At 59.0% G+C, this 16,837-nt stretch overlaps 1 protein-coding gene across 2 annotated transcripts in view; it reads right to left on the bottom strand.

Annotated features, from left to right (window-relative positions):
• The window catches only part of CCDC92 (coiled-coil domain containing 92), a 35,783-nt gene that overhangs the window by 18,824 nt on the left and 122 nt on the right, over positions 1-16,837 (bottom strand). The window contains exon 1 of one of the 2 annotated variants that reach the window (XM_051831333.1): positions 16,567-16,822. The exons of the other annotated variant lie outside the window; for it this stretch is intronic. The gene's annotated coding sequence lies outside the window, so the exon portion shown is untranslated. Of the gene's footprint in view, positions 1-16,566; positions 16,823-16,837 lie in introns of those variants that run through there. 2 annotated transcript variants of the gene reach the window in all.

Raw genomic sequence — 16,837 nt, 5'->3', positions numbered from 1 at the left:
AGGGGCCGCCCTGCACTGAATTCCCACACGGAGTCCTGTCCTCAAACTGCTCACCATGACAGGAGCCGAGGGCAGGCCTCTCTCTCAAGAACTTTCTCTGCCTCTGCATCGCCAGACGGCTGCCCTCGCACCAATGCCCAGCGGTGCCGGCGTCCAGCACCTCTACTCGAGGTCTCGCTGCCATCCCTGGGCGCCACTCTCAGCTCAATCACCCCGAAGTCTGAGTCTCTTGTCCTAATGCTAAGGAGCACTGAGACAAGTCCCGGCTGAAATCCAAGCTGGAGCAGACCCTCAAATCTGGGGTCGGGAACGTGCTGGCCTCATCACGGTCCTTAGAGGCCAAGACGACACTCCTGCACCTTAAATCCAGAAGCTAAGTGAGGACTCCCACTTCTGATTGAGATTCCTCAAACACGAGTCCTGGGTCTGTGCCAGCTTCCTCACCCTGCCCCCGAAGCCAGAGGGGTGACCACACGACGGCTCAGGACTCGGCGCCGTCAGTGGGCAGCTATTTCCCTCCACCCTGCTGTGCCAATCCCTGCACTGTTCTTGCTCGATATGGAAGGCAGGTGCCTTGTTTCTCGGTCCGGGAACTGAAGGGTGCCCTCTCCTGCATGCCATTACACCGAGAATCCCAGTATCTGTTTGCCTTCAAATGGACTGATCCATCCTCAAACAGTACTCAGCAGTACACTTGGACAGTCCTTCCTCAAAGCACCAAGGACAGTTCTCGCCCGCGGGCAATGCCCTGCCAGGAGCACGGCTCCTGTTAAAGACTGGCGCCGTCTCCATACGTAGATGATTGCTCATCTGCACTCCCTCCAAGGAGGGCTTGGACAAAAACACCGTCCAGGTCTTAACTTTTCAGAGGATTAAAGATGCAACGTTTCTCCAACCGAAGCTGAGATTTCTAGACAGGAAGCAACTTACTGGGGACATGGTCTGTCCCTGAGGAAGCCTGTCCTGTCACTTCAGGAAAGGCAGTTGTACTGTGCACAGGGCCACCAGCTAAGAGCATTCCTGACAACGGCAGGTTTCTGGATCCCGGGATTCAAGTTTAGAGCCAAAACTTTATGTGAGGGCTTAAAGGGACTGACCCACCTGAATGGACAGGAGAGCAACAGGAGGCTTTTCCAAAGACTAAGGACCTGCTGATCAGGTCTCCCACACTAGGAATCTCGACTCTAGATGAGCCTTTCACTCTAGCACAGAAGCGGGGTAGCCGAGTGCACTCCTGCTTCCGCAACAGGGACCTACTATCCGAGCAGCTGGACTCTCAGGCCACGGGAGGACCTGCGTGCCTGCTACTTGTGGGGAGCAACTCGGACTGGACTGAGTTACTGGAATTAAGACTTATTCTATGCATCTGCTCTCCCACAATATGGCGATGGGAGAGGAGGAAACAGCTTCTGCACAGCTGCCTCCAGTTCAACCAATTAACTGTAGGACTTGCTCCTGATTGGAGAGCACCGTACTCGGCGTGTGGGCAGCAGAGTTGGGATTGGCGGAGGAGGACTATAAAGGAGGAGAGAGACGGCATGCACCAGGAACATCTAAGGGGAACACCTGTGCAGCCCCCGAGAGGGCCGGCCGGCGGTGTGCCGCTCCCCTGCGGAAGTGGGGAATGTGGCAGGGGGAACTGCCCTTCCACGGAGGTGGAAGGGACGGCAGCCAACCCGGGAAGAACCAGCAGCAAACCCGGGGAGGGCCGAGCAGACGAAAGAACAGCGCAGGGTCCTGTGTCGTTCCTCCACGAAGAGGGGGAGCGACACTACTGAGCTTTTGCAGAGAAAGCCGCCACGCTGACTTCAGGCCTTCCCCTTGAAGTTCACAGTCCACACCAGACGCAAGGGGCTCCGGAGGTTAAAGGACATCTGTGGCTAACAGGACGGTGCCTCACTGAGTACAGGCCCTTCTGCAGTAACTCTCAAAGCACGCCACGTCCTCAATCCAGCTACCCTGTGCCACCTGAAGGCCCTCGTGCGTAGACACCGCAGAGCAGAGGGGCTCAGCAGGCCCCCTGGACCTGAGGGACCTCTGGGAAACCCAGACGTTGAACAGTCTGCTGGCCGCAGCAGCTGCACGGAGGAAGGAGTTAGAAAGGGTGCGCCAGAGTGGATCTCGCTCCCGGGGTGGGAGCTCAGGCTTTGCCAACCAGCACTCTGGCCTGTGAGGCTGAAAGGGCCAACGAGGTGATCACCTACGCAAACTCCAAATGTGCCTTCTTGGGTCTACGTGCGCAGGCAGACGCGTGGAGAGAAGGGCGTACTGACCGCGCGGGGCTCTCCCGTGACCAGTGAGGACGCGCAGGCAGACGCGCGGAGAGGAGGGCGTACTGACCGCGCGGGGCTCTCCCGTGAACAGTGAGGACGCGCAGGCAGACGCGCGGAGAGCAGGGCGTACTGACCGCGCGGGGCTCTCCCGTGAACAGTGAGGACGCGCAGGCAGACGCGCGGAGAGCAGGGCGTACTGACCGCGCGGGGCTCTCCCGTGAACAGTGAGGACGCGCAGGCAGACGCGCGGAGAGGAGGGCGTACTGACCGCGCGGGGCTCTCCCGTGAACAGTGAGGACGCGCAGGCAGACGCGCGGAGAGGAGGGCGTACTGACCGCGCGGGGCTCTCCCGTGAACAGTGAGGACGCGCAGGCAGACGCATGGAGAGGAGGGCGTACTGACCGCGCGGACTCTCCCGTGAACAGTGAGGACGTGACTTCAGCCTCCTGCGGGCAGTTCGGGAGCCTCCCGAGTGCTGCGCAGGGCAGGAGACGGCAGCAGGGGAGCGGAGGCCCGGCAGAGGGCAGCGAAGGCGGCTGCTGTCCCCAAGATCCTGGAGACAGCTGTAACCTCCACGTGGGGGGTCTTCACAGGCACACAGAGGGTAACTCCGCCTCCTCCTATAAGCCACCTGAGGATCCCAACATCTCTGCAAAAAGCCAGAAGTAAATTTTGTTCTGTATTATACACTTTTCCTCATGGAAAGGTATCAAGGCTACTGAACTTTCCAGTGGATATGTCCTATCCACCCCTTCTCCCGAATCTCAGCACACTGCCGCTACGCTCACGAAGTTGCTCTAAGACATCTGTCTACCGCCTGGGGCAGCAGAGCTTAGACTCCTGCTAGGTGCCAGAGCAACTACACCTGTCTGGGCTCCCCAGCCAAAGTGGTCATGGAAAACGAAGTAGCCCCAGACTATCTGCTGGCAGAGCAAGGTGGCGTCTGTACAGAGACTTTCGGAATCTGCCGCCTTTAGCAACACTGCACTCCTGGAAAGATCTCACGAGCATTTATGTCCAGGCCGTGGTTCTCTATCTTTGGTAAGGAAAGTCTTCCAGCTTTTACCATTCAGGCAGAATTAGGAAGAATATGTTTTCCCTTTTCTTTTTCCAATTGGGCCCCATCTTAACTGTCAAGTTACTCGCAGAAATCATGGTTACACAGGGACTCCACCTCTGACAATGATGGGGGCAATACCCCACCTCCTGAGACCCAGTCTCCAGACCAGTTAGCAAGAGGTTTCCGTTCCCTGGACAGGCAGGGACAAGACCAGTGCCGCACCAGGCAGATATGGCAGATACACCATCCTCTCTCCGCCTCCCACGAAGATTAAAGGATGAAAAATCCTGGGCTGGGGGAGGGGTGAAGAGGTCAGGCAGGGAGTCAGTGAAGGGCAGAGGAGCGGGGAGGGTCCAGCAGTCTCTGTGTCTCCAGCCTGCATGCTAACTCCTCTTCTTGTGTGTTAATCCAGTCACCCACTTCCCACCTGCACCCACGCCATCGCCACCACAGACACCACGATGAACACACGTACAGAGTACTGAGCTCCACGCGGAGACGCCACTATGAACACGTGTACACTGAGCTCCACGCAGAGACGTCATGAACACGTGTACACTGAGATCCACATGCAGACGCCATGATGAACACGTGTACACTGAGTACTGAGCTCCACGTGGAGACGCCATGATGAACACGCGTACACTGAGTACTGAGCTCCACGCGGAGATGCCACTATGAACACGTGTACACTGAGATCCACATGCAGACACCATGATGAACACGTGTACACTGAGTGCTGAGTACTGAGCTCCACGCGGAGATGCCACTATGAACACGTGTACACTGAGATCCACATGCAGACACCATGATGAACACACGTACAGAGTACTGAGTACTGAGCTCCACGTGCAGACGCCATGATGAACACGCGTACACTGAGCTCCATGTGCCGACGCCATGATGAACACGCGTACACTGAGCTCCACGTGCAGACGCCATGATGAACACGCGTACACTGAGCTCCACGTGCCGACGCCATGATGAACACGCGTACACTGAGCTCCACGTGCAGACGCCATGATGAACACGCGTACACTGAGCTCCATGTGCCGACGCCATGATGAACACGCGTACACTGAGCTCCACGTGCCGACGCCATGATGAACACGCGTACACTGAGCTCCACGTGCCGACGCCATGATGAACACGTGTACACTGAGCTCCACGTGCAGACGCCATGATGAACACGCGTACACTGAGTGCTGAGTACTGAGCTCCACGCGGAGATGCCATGATGAACACGCGTACACTGAGCTCCATGTGCCGACGCCATGATGAACACGCGTACACTGAGCTCCACGTGCCGACGCCATGATGAACACGCGTACACTGAGCTCCACGTGCCGACGCCATGATGAACACGCGTACACTGAGCTCCACGTGCCGACGCCATGATGAACACGCGTACACTGAGCTCCACGTGCCGACGCCATGATGAACACGCGTACACTGAGCTCCACGTGCAGACGCCATGATGAACACGCGTACACTGAGCTCCACGTGCCGACACCATGATGAACACGCGTACACTGAGCTCCACGTGCCGACGCCATGATGAACACGCGTACACTGAGCTCCACGTGCCGACGCCATGATGAACACGCGTACACTGAGCTCCATGTGCCGACGCCATGATGAACACGCGTACACTGAGCTCCACGTGCAGACGCCATGAAACTTTCTCACAGAAACTCTACCCCATCCACATGTTCAGCCAGGGCACCGCGGCCTTTCCAACAGAGGGCACCGCTGACCAGGGGTGGGGGCAGCCTCTCCTCACGAGGCGCCTCACTCTCGTGTCTGACCCTGCTCTACTTCCTTCGGTAACTCCTGCTCCCATTCTTGGACGCTACGCACGTCTTTGCCTTGAATTCTTACCTCATACAGAGGCCAGGAAACTGGAATAAGAACAACCTGGGACCCCACCGCCCCACAGCAGCATCTTACTGGGTGCAGCGTATGGACGGCTGTGAAATGTGTCTGTTTCGAGCCCACTGTATCACTTCTGAGCACAGACACCCAGGCCGACGTCAGCTGTGGGGCGTGGCCACGCCGCCAGTAAGCTGGGGATCCCCGCCACCGACAGGGGGCAGAAACTGGGGAGTTCAGGCTGTGCTAGTGCTGTGCTCTGACAATGCTCTGCCTGGGCTGGGACAAAGTGAGAAAAGCAAGGGCAACGCAGCGAGTTTCATCAAGCTAACTCTATCTGCCACAAAAGACAATCTTACTTCCATTTCAGAACTGTCTCCATTTAAAAATGCACTGTTCCGGCCGGCGCTGCAGCTCACTAGGCTAATCCTCTGCCTGCAGACCGGCACCCCGGGTTCTAGTCCCAGCTGGGGCACCGGATTCTGTCCCGGTTGCCCCTCTTCCTGTCCAGCTCTCTGCTGTGGCCCGGGAGGGCAGTGGAGGATGGCCCAGGTCCTTGGGCCCTGCACCTGCACGGGAGACCAGGAGGAAGCACCTGGCTCCTGGTTTCGGATCAGCGCAGCGCCGGCCGCAGCGGCCACTTGGGGGATGAACCAATGGAAAAGGAAGACCTTTCTCTCTCTCTCTCTCTAATTCTGCCTGTCAAAAAAAGAAAAAGGCACTGTTCCATGAATCCCAGCGCCTTGGCGCCACGGAAACCACCAAGAGGTTATGGTCATGGCTGTCAGTATCAGTTCTGCCTTTAAACTAACTCTCAGAGTCTATGAGGCCTGCTACCATAGGTCAGTCCCCCTTGTAAATACACACCAGTATGCTAAAGATCAAGCCAGCATGTTTCCAACGTGCCACTGTGTATCCAGGTCTGCACTACAACTTGGGGATGCCACCATGATGCAACTCCTGAGAGAGGCAGGCCTGGAGAGGGGTCCATGCACGCAGCCACAGCCACTGCAAAGCCCTGGAGAGCAGGGCCACGCCTGTCTCTGCAGCATTCCTGTCCCTCCGCCCTGACAGGCACACAAGGCAGCTACTGAATGCGGGGCAAGGACTGCCAGGATGGACGGCTGACTGCAGGGCGGGGACAGAGCTGTGTCCAAGGATGGAGGGCTCGGACAGCAGGGGCACTTCCGGTGAGGTAAATGGGACGTTTGAGAGGGACAGCTCTGACATGCAAAGATCATTCTGGGCAGTGGTGGGAAACAGGGTGAGAAGAGCTCGTGTGGGCTCACACTGCGTACTGACCGTGGCTAGGGAGCTGGGACAGAAGACACAGGCAATGGAAGACGCTAGGCTTTTATACAACAGAGGCAAAATCTCCACTTAAGGCCTGGAGGATACAGGAAGCGGTGGGAGAGCCTGCATCTCGGGGCAGAGGTGAGACACGGAGCCGTTTCTACTGAGGGCCAGTGCCAGGCACGGTGCCACCTGCTGACGCCCCAAGGAGCACCCTCTTCCTTAGACACACGGCACCCATGCCCACAGGAGCACCCTCTTCCTTAGACACACGGCACCCATGCCCACAACAAGGAGCACCCTCTTCCTTAGACACACGGCATCCATGCCCACAGGAGCACCCTCTTCCTTAGACACACAGCACCCATGCCCACAACATGGAGCACCCTCTTCCTTAGACACACGGCACCCATGCCCACAGGAGCACCCTCTTCCTTAGGCACACGGCACCCATGCCCACAACAAGGAGCACCCTCTTCCTTAGACACACGGCACCCATGCCCACAACAAGGAGCACCCTCTTCCTTAGACACACAGCACCCATGCCCACAACATGGAGCACCCTCTTCCTTAGACACACGGCACCCATGCCTACAACAAGGAGCACCCTCTTCCTTAGACACACGGCACCCATGCCCACAAGGAGCACCCTCTTCCTTAGACACACAGCACCCATGCCTACAACAAGGAGCACCCTCTTCCTTAGACACACGGCACCCATGCCCACAACAAGGAGCACCCTCTTCCTTAGACACACAGCACCCATGCCCACAACAAGGAGCACCCTCTTCCTTAGACACACAGCACCCATGCCCACAACAAGGAGCACCCTCTTCCTTAGACACACGGCACCCATGCCCACAGGAGCACCCTCTTCCTTAGACACACGGCACCCATGCCCACAACAAGGAGCACCCTCTTCCTTAGACACACGGCACCCATGCCCACAGGAGCACCCTCTTCCTTAGACACACAGCACCCATGCCCACAAGGGCACCCTCTTCCTTAGGCACACGGCACCCATGCCCACAGGAGCACCCTCTTCCTTAGGCACACGGCACCCATGCCCACAACAAGGAGCACCCTCTTCCTTAGACACACAGCACCCATGCCCACAACAAGGAGCACCCTCTTCCTTAGACACACAGCACCCATGCCCACAGGAGCACCCTCTTCCTTAGACACACAGCACCCATGCCCACAGGAGCACCCTCTTCCTTAGACACACGGCACCCATGCCCACAACAAGGAGCACCCCTTCCTTAGACACACAGCACCCATGCCCACAACAAGGAGCACCCTCTTCCTTAGACACACAGCACCCATGCCCACAGGAGCACCCTCTTCCTTAGACACACAGCACCCATGCCCACAGGAGCACCCTCTTCCTTAGGCACACAGCACCCATGCCCACAGGAGCACCGTCTTCCTTAGACACACGGCACCCATGCCCACAGGAGTACCCTCTTCCGTAGGCACACAGCACCCATGCCCACAAGGACAGACGGCTGCCTGTTCCGGAACTGCCCTGGCGCCAGTGTCTGAGCTGGTCACCGTGCCGTGTGTACGCAGGGTGAGGTCGTGCAGAGCCCCACTCCCTGAACTCCAGGCGGAAGGTTCTTTCCCTGTGTTTCAAGCCGGAGGGTCCTCAGGTTTGCCCTCTTGCTCGGTGCTTGTGAAAAATAACCTGAGTGGGGGCTCAAGAACGGGCTCACTGTGCTTCGTGCTGAACCACGGGCGAAAAATCGCGGCTGTGTCTGTCTGCAGACGAGCGTCAGACACCGGCCTTGGAGGCTGCTGAGTCCTCTGGGCCACGACCTCTCGCTCCGAGAAGTTCGCTGTGAGTTTGCCCGGGTAATCCATGGACAGACACACTCTTCAGGTGCGGCCAGGTATCTCCACACAGAAGACGGACACAAACGCAGATCTGATAGTGCCCCTTCCCATGGAGCTCGGTCCTTGCCTGCTTCACAAACAGGCCCCAGCACCGTGCCTGACCACGTGCAGCGTGCAGGGAGACTCTCCCTGTGGGAACCGGTGAGGCGTTCAGGGAGCATCCAGTGGAGAGAGGGTCGGGGTGCTGGCCCGATGGCAGAGAATCACCTGGTTCCAAATGGCGATGGAGGTAGGAAACCCAGGGCCAGAGGCCACCGAGTCTGAGAGAGGTCTCCCCCTCCTCCCTTTGGACCGCAACTTGACTCTGCTTGGGCTTCCTGGTCAGTGGTGGGGTGACCAGCCCTGACCTCACACGGCTTCCTTCCTGTGACAGACAGCTCCTGACCCTGGGAAGACGCCACTGGCAGGGGAAGGACCACCTGGACGCCCTTCTTCTCCCACATTAAGCTCCCGGCGAGGCAGGGGTGCAGACGGGCGCAGCTCCCCTGCCCCCACACCGGATCAAGCCCAGGCACTTCCTCATTTCTTTTGCTTGGAGAAAAGCCCTGCAAACAGCACGTTGCCTGAGAATGCAGACCCGACCTCCGCCTTCTGACGGCGTGAGCTTTGGCTTTCCTGCACAGCACTGGGTGAGCCGACCCCGAGAGGTGGGTGCACAGCACTGGGTGAGCCGACCCCGAGAGGTGGGTACACAGCACCGCGGTGAGCCGACCCCGAGAGGTGGGTGCACAGCACTGCGGTGAGCCGACCCCGAGAGGTGGGTGCACGGCACTGGGTGAGCCGACCCCGAGAGGTGGGTACACAGCACCGCGGTGAGCCGACCCCGAGAGGTGGGTGCACGGCACTGGGTGAGCCGACCCCGAGAGGTGGGTGCACGGCACTGGGTGAGCCGACCCCGGGAGGTGGGTGCACGGCACTGGGTGAGCCGACCCCGGGAGGTGGGTGCACGGCACTGGGTGAGCCGACCCCGGGAGGTGGGTGCACGGCACTGGGTGAGCCGACCCCGGGAGGTGGGTGCACGGCACTGGGTGAGCCGACCCCGGGAGGTGGGTGCACGGCACTGGGTGAGCCGACCCCGGGAGGTGGGTGCACGGCACTGGGTGAGCCGACCCCGGGAGGTGGGTGCACGGCACTGGGTGAGCCGACCCCGGGAGGTGGGTGCACGGCACTGGGTGAGCCGACCCCGGGAGGTGGGTGCACGGCACTGGGTGAGCCGACCCCGGGAGGTGGGTGCACGGCACTGGGTGAGCCGACCCCGGGAGGTGGGTGCACGGCACTGGGTGAGCCGACCCCGGGAGGTGGGTGCACGGCACTGGGTGAGCCGACCCCGGGAGGTGGGTGCACGGCACTGGGTGAGCCGACCCCGAGAGGTGGGTACACGGCACCGCGGTGAGCCGACCCCGAGAGGTGGGAGCACGGCACTGGGTGAGCCGACCCCGAGAGGTGGGTGCACAGCACTGCGGTGAGCCGACCCCGAGAGGTGGGTGCACGGCACTGCAGTGAGCCGACCCCGAGAGGTGGGTACACAGCACCGCGGTGAGCCGACCCCGAGAGGTGGGTACACAGCACCGCGGTGAGCCGACCCCGAGAGGTGGGTGCACAGAGCGCTGGGGCCTCCCGCAGCGATGCCGATGCCACGGTGCAGTCAAAGGCCGCCCGTCCCGAAACTGCCACAGGGGAACGCCGTGCAGGACAGGCAGCGAGGCTCCAGGCATGCTGCCGCGTCCCTTCCTAATCTCTCCAATGGAAAGGAATCACTAAATATATAAACCTAATGAGGATTTTTAAAGACTCAAGGGATTCATGAAATCATGCCAAAATACCTAATATTTTACACTTTAAGAAAAGCATTCCAGGCGGTGAGAAAAGAAAAGTACAGGCTCCATGGTCACCAGGAAACTGTTTACAAAAAGCCATGATCTACATTTTATAATTCGCACAAATATATTGGAGAAGTACAGAAATCAGTGTTGAGCTGGTGAATCGTCAAATGGCCTCCGCGTGGCCGAGGTCTTCACCGGGTGAGAACGACTCCCCAGGCTGGGAGCCCCAGGCTAGAGGGCAGTGCAGTGACCCAGGTACCGGCTGAAAAGCCATGTGCCGTTTCTTTAAGAGCTTCTGCACTAAGGACAAGAGTGAGGGTCTCCACACAAGGCAGAGGAATACAAAGGATCGAGTCGCCAAGTTCGCCCTCCACACACTGCTCCGTGAACTGGTGTGAGAGGAGGCTGGGCCGCCCCCTCTGGGGCTGAGCGAAGCTACAGTGCGTGTTTGGGCAATGAAGGGAGCTCTCTGTGGGCATCTCTGAGCCAGGCACCGTAGGGAAACCAGCAGCGCACGACTGGAGCTGGCACTGCAGGCCGCGGGTGGGGGTGGGGGCCACAACACTGCACCCGTTCATCACACAACAGGGAGAAGTGCTCGTCCCAAGACTACAGGGCGTGCAGCGCCCTGGCTCCTTACACCTGCCTCACAGACCCGACCACAGACCCCTGCGCCCTCACCAGAGCAGGGACCTCCTCGCGCGGGCCCCAGCTGCTCCTCAGGGCTGTCACACACTGCGGCGCGCTGTCCCATAAGCCGCGAAGCGCCTTCAGACGCACGCTGCTGACAGCTGCTGCGTCCACAGTGGGGTTATTCCGTAGTGGAAATCATGTGCGTTTCCTAATTAGACAATAATTTCTCTTTACTTAAAGGCCCATGAAGAAATGAAAATTCATACAGGAAAAAAAATACCTTGCCGCCCAACAATCCCCACAGACGACCAGCTACAAGGCAAAACCAATCGATGCACCATGGATACCTACCATGTCTGATAACAGTCTACAACCACACTTTAAAATCCCTACATAAAAAAGTGTAAAACAGCCACTTAGACACCTTAACATCAGGGTGGGGGGGAAGTGTCTGAAGTGTGTGGAGGGCACTGGTAGCCCCGGGAGAGCTGCTCCTTGGGGCGCTCTGTTCTCAGCCTCACGCTCCAGGACGACTGTGAAGATGCCCAGGGCTCCCTGCTCAGGGAGCCTCCCCGGCTGAGTGGCACGGCCAAGGCTCTCGCTGGTCATGCTTCCAGACCCTGTCCGTCCCCACGGCAACTCCCTTCCATGCTGTCCTTGCCCCAGATCAGGTCCCACAAGAGAACAGGTCCTCTCAGGACGGAGTCAGGGCCGGCGCTGTGACTTGGCAGGTAAAGCCGCTGCCTGTAGTACCGGCATCCCATATGGGCGCGGGTTCAAGTCCCGGCTGCTCCACTTCTGATCCAGCTCTCACCCGGGGCCAGAGGGAATGACTTGTCATCCCAGAATTGAGAAAATAACCTGGCCAGGATCCTGCAGAAACTGAAGTGGCTGCAAGTCCACCTACAGAACGCACACACGTAAACAAAGCCCAGGGACGCCCCTCCCCCCCCCCCCCCGAGACCACACAGGCTTCTGGGACGTCTCACATGGGCAAACATTAAGGTGTGTGCAACTGGCTCTGTGGCTGGGAAACGCCAGTGACTGAAGAGCGTGCATCTCACGCCCACGTGCAAGAGGCCTGTGACCGAGTCCACTCCACGCACGTGCCGGGACTGGCAGCCCCTGCCGGACCCACGGCTCAGGAGCTTCCAGAGAGACCTGGCTTCCCGCTAAGGCACCTGAGCTCCAGACTCGCCGGGGTCCCTGCACAGGAAGGTCCCGGCAGCATCCTGGCGGCTGACTCGCCCTGGAACCTCGCACGAGATGGGCGCCCTCCAGGCACACGGCTCTCAGCCTGCCTGCAAGGAGCTCTCCCGCCTGGCTCTCCTGCACCTGCTGGTTTGTCTTCCCCTTAAAAAACCTCTGCCCCCAACAAGAGTCTGGGTGTGCTCCTCCCTGAGGGGACCCACAGCCTCCCAGAACTGAAAGACCCTGTGAAAACCACGTGGTAGCTACCACACAGGGCAGAGACTGAGGAGGGTACAGACCCGTTTTCTCCTCCCAAAGAGCCCGCCCGCCCTGCCTGCGGTCAGCAGTCAGCCCCTCAGTGGCCGGAGCTGCCGCTCTACTCCACGGGAACTTTCTGGGCTGTTCACGGGGACTCAACTGAAGATCAGAACGACTCACTGCGTGAGACAGATGGGCCTCCGGGGAGCACAGGCTGTGCTCATCCATGGTCACAGTCCTGTTGATGGGAACGCAAATCGTGTCTTCATGTTTCTCACCAATGCACAGAACTTACGCTGTGTAAAAAGCGGCTCGCGGCAGGGGAACCACCTCCAGCCGGGGTGAGGAGGAGCCTCCCTCCACGTTCAGGGCCTGGCAGGAGTCTCACCTCCTACACCGACTCACCAGCGAAGAACTAGCTTAGAAGCCCCTAGAAAGCAATGGCGATCCTGGGATGATTACGGTTTGACAGAGATGGAACGTCATCTGGGGGAACGAGTGTTTTCTCACAAGCCCTGAGTGACTTCCCAGATGGGATCAGAGTATAATGCCGTGCAGCGCTGGGGCACAGGGCCACCCACACCCATACCAGTGTGCACAAGAGTCCTGGCTGCTCCACTTCCAGTCCAGCTCCCACTAAGGCGCCTGGGAAGGCAGAGGAAGATGGCCCAAGGGCTTGGGTCCCTGTCACCAATGTGGCAGATGTAGATGGAGTTCCTGGTTCCTGGCTTAGGCCTGGCACAGACCTGGCTGTTGCAGCCATTCGGGGAGTGAACCAGAGGATGGAAGATTTATGTCTGTCTCCCTCTAACTCTCCCTCAAATCAACCAATCAATCAATCTTAAGAGAGTCAGCTTGTACTGATACTAGGAATTGCTTATTTGTGGGTAGGTAGCAGTAATGCCAAGGCAAAGCCACATAAGAAAATGGGCTTAGAGGGAAGCCCCAGACACTCCCTGCATGGTAAGAAGAGCCTAGGACGCCCTGGAAATGGACGGGAAGGAATGCGAAGTGCAAAGGAGAAGGGTCTTGCACAGATCTAAGCTCGGCAGCCCGCGTGTGGCCCGAGAACACCTGTAGGGCAGGACGTGCTGTGCTCCACGTTCCATTTCTCCAAAGTTCCTTCTGCCCTCCCCGCCTTATTGCCAGCATTAAGCTCCTCAACCCAGCTGTCTCGAGAATTCAGCGAGGATAAAGAACTTCAGAAACAACAAGAAAAGCTTGACCCTCTTCCCTGACAGTGACACAGGGTAGACACTTCCGGCTCCATAAAGTTGTTCTGGTAAGCGGGAGCCTGGGAGTACACATGTCCATCTCCCTCTCAGAGAGCTCCTGACAGCTGAGTCCATCAAGTCTGGGTCTGCGTTAAGAATGCACACGGTTTTCTAAAGGGCACGCGAACACATCTGTGTGACGTCTTCAGGGGTTGGGCTGGAAGCCTTCACCTCTACTGAGGCTGCTACCTGCCTGGCTCCCTTACTCCTACATCTTTTGTCCTGGCAAATCTACGTAAAGTAGCACCCGTGGTGTTCTCCCTGATTAACTACCTCCAAGGTTTTCTCACTGTATTAGTTGGGTGCTCTTCTCCCTCCCTGTCACGCATACGGGTACACGCACGATGCGTTCCTGTGCAAACTCTGAGTCCCTGTCACTTCGCTTCTCACACCCGAATTCGGATGCAGTGACTGGCACGGAGGCATGAGACGCTCTCATGCTACAGAAGAGAGGACTGATGTTTCAAGTTTTTTTTAAATGAAGTGCATGTACAAATGACCTCAGAGTTGTGTTTTCTCTAGCTTCTTCCTGAGTCAGCTCAGACCCTGGGTTAACTCGACTGGCCTTGCTAGCTCTCGCTGCACTTGTCTCGGGCACTACGGGGCTGGGAGCTGTAGCCACCCAGTGACATCCCCCCTTGGCCGCGGCCCCCCTACTCCTGGAGCTGAGGTCGGTCACCTCAGCTCTCCCGTCCCCGGGACACTACTCAAGCTTCCTCTTGGCTGCCAGCAGGTACCTAAACTCTCCCAGACGCACTGGGGAATAGTTCGGTGCAGCTCACTGTGGGTGGATGTGACTGGACGTCTCGCTGTGAAACCTGAGTCATGTTGGAGTAATGAAATAAAGAGGAATGAAGACGCAGAGCAAGCACAGAATCACCTCTTAATTAGCATCTTTAAAAAGCATTTTCATCTAAGAAAAAAGATGCAGCTTCACAACTCCCTGACTCAGAAGGAGAGCTGACATCAGCCCATTTTTAACGCTTTTAAAAAGCAAACTCCTCTGCTTGGTTTCCTAGAAAAGATAATTTTCCATCTGATTAAAAGTTTATTGTAGAAAATAAAAGTCAAAGGGAGAAAATCAGATCACAACTAAAAAGTCTTTATTAGGCGAGAGGAGCTTTGTGACCTGCACTGCGCCACACTCACGCACAACAGAGTTAGACCCAGCTCTGAGGGCAGGCGGGCCTGAGAAACCTTCCCGGGGCTGAGGCTTCGGGTGCATGGCGGACAAGCCAGTGTGAGAACCACAGAGCCAGAGGGAGATGCACAGCTCCCCAAATCCAGCTGCCACTGGAACCCCAAGGCTCCCCGCCCTTGTGACTCCGGTAGCGGCTCTGCTAGGTGGGGCACCCGAGGAGGGAGCAGGCCCCCGAGTGGGGCGCAGGCCCCCTTCCCACCGCGGGAAGCTCTCCCAGGCGAGGCGTGGGACACCTGCCTCCTGCTAGGCGCGAAGCAGTCACCGGAGCCCTGGCACTAGGACCCACAGCCAGGACGCGCTCACTCCCCGCAGGTGGACTGGGGATCCGGGGCGCAGGTGCGGAGGCTGGCGCCGGCCCAGCTGGTCTGCAGCCTGGGGCCGCCTCAAACCCGGACTGCAGCGCTGCCGCGGAGGCACGGGCGGCGCCAGCCTCTGCCTCCGGGGACGCCGTGGGGCGACGGGAGGAAGCCTGGCTACCAGACGTGCCCGTTCTGTACCGGGCAGACCTGGTTCCAGAAAGTCTTTTCTGGCCAGACTTAAGAGAACAACGTTCGATAACTGGATTTTAAAAGCATCCACGCTGTCACTAACATCAGTGCTGGGGCACGCGCACCCCAGGGAGGCAATGACCTTAAAATCCCATGGATCCGATTCAGGAAAGAAAAGAGCCAAGAGCCCAAGACGGACCATCTGAGTAAAAGCACCCATTCGCTTCTGAAAAAGAGTTAACAATAAAAACATCTAATTTCCAAAAAAAATAAAATCTGTTTAAACCTAACAGTAAAAATGAAATAACTGTCCTAAAAAAAAAAAAGCCTAAACTTCCCGAGTGATTAAGAAGCGATGTGGAGGAATAGTTACCTTAAGGTTTCAGGGTGTTTAACTACAGGGGGCCTTCAAAGAGTTCGTGGGGCGAGCCATCGCGAAAAAATAAATCATGGATTTCAAATTTTGCAACGAGACAAAGTTACCTTTTAATTCCACGTCCGCAGGCTTTTCTGAAGCCCCCGCCCCTGTGCACAGGTGTACAGATAAAGACACAGCCTAGAGTTTCCTCCAAACACATCTGCAACATTTAGCCAAACAAAAAAAAAATCCGTACATTTCAAATCAGAAGTAAAAACCGCTGTAAATGTTGGCAGCTTTCCCTCCTACAGTTCAACGGCGAGAAAACGCAGAATTCTTGACTGTGCCGCCCCCCCAAAGGGAACAGCCGCAAACGCCGCTCCCTAATAAGCCCACTTCGCACCGCACGTTTCAAAGCGGCCATGCTAGCCTTCCCACTCGCGGGTTCCCGGGAATGCGCGACGCGCTCAAGCCTTGGTTTTGGGGTGAAACCTTCATCGTCGCAACCGCAAGCCCGGCGCGCGGTGCTGCCCCCCCCCCCCGCGCCCCGGCCCGCTCCGTGGCGGTAGCCGACTCCGCATCGCACCGGCGAACGCCGCAGCTGCCCACTCCACGGTCGCGGGCAGCAGGAAGGCGAGCCCGCAGAGCCGGGGGCGGCGGGGGCGGCGGGGGCGGCCGGGGGCTCCGCCGCCCGCAGCGCCACCCCCCCCCCCGGGCGCCGCCGCTGCACCTGCAATGCGGATCCCGCCCCGGGCCGGCCTCGCCTCCCCCGCCTGGGGCCGGACGCCGCGGCCGCCCCGCTGGGTGTCTGCGCCAGGAGACCCCCCCCCCACGCCCGCCGCCGGCCCGCGCCCCGGCCCGCACCGCGCAGCGCGGCTGTTCCGTCGCTGTCCAGCGGGGCCAGGTGAGCGGGGCCGGACTGGGCTCTCCGCGGGCCCCGCCTCACCTGCGGGCGCGGCCGCGGCGGTCCTTCAGGCGGCTCCCCGGCTCGGCTCGTTCCTCCCGGCGGGCGGCGGCGGCCCGCAGCCCATGGGCGGGGCGGCGGCGGGCGGGGCAGCCTCGGCTCCGGCCCTGCCCGGCCGGGCCGCCGAGGGAGGTCAGTGGGCACCGCCCGCTCAGCGCATCTCGCCGGCTCGCAGCGAGCGCCCGCCGCGGTGCACCCTGGGAGCCGGCCGGCGGCGAGCCGGGTCGCGCTGCGGCGTGTGGCGGCGGCGGCG

This window comes from Oryctolagus cuniculus, chromosome 21, assembly GCF_964237555.1.
Source record: "Oryctolagus cuniculus chromosome 21, mOryCun1.1, whole genome shotgun sequence".
NCBI classification, from domain to species: Eukaryota; Metazoa; Chordata; class Mammalia; order Lagomorpha; family Leporidae; genus Oryctolagus; species Oryctolagus cuniculus.
The sequence above is the reverse complement of the archived record's forward strand: the minus strand, read 5'-3'. Positions and strand labels throughout refer to the sequence as shown.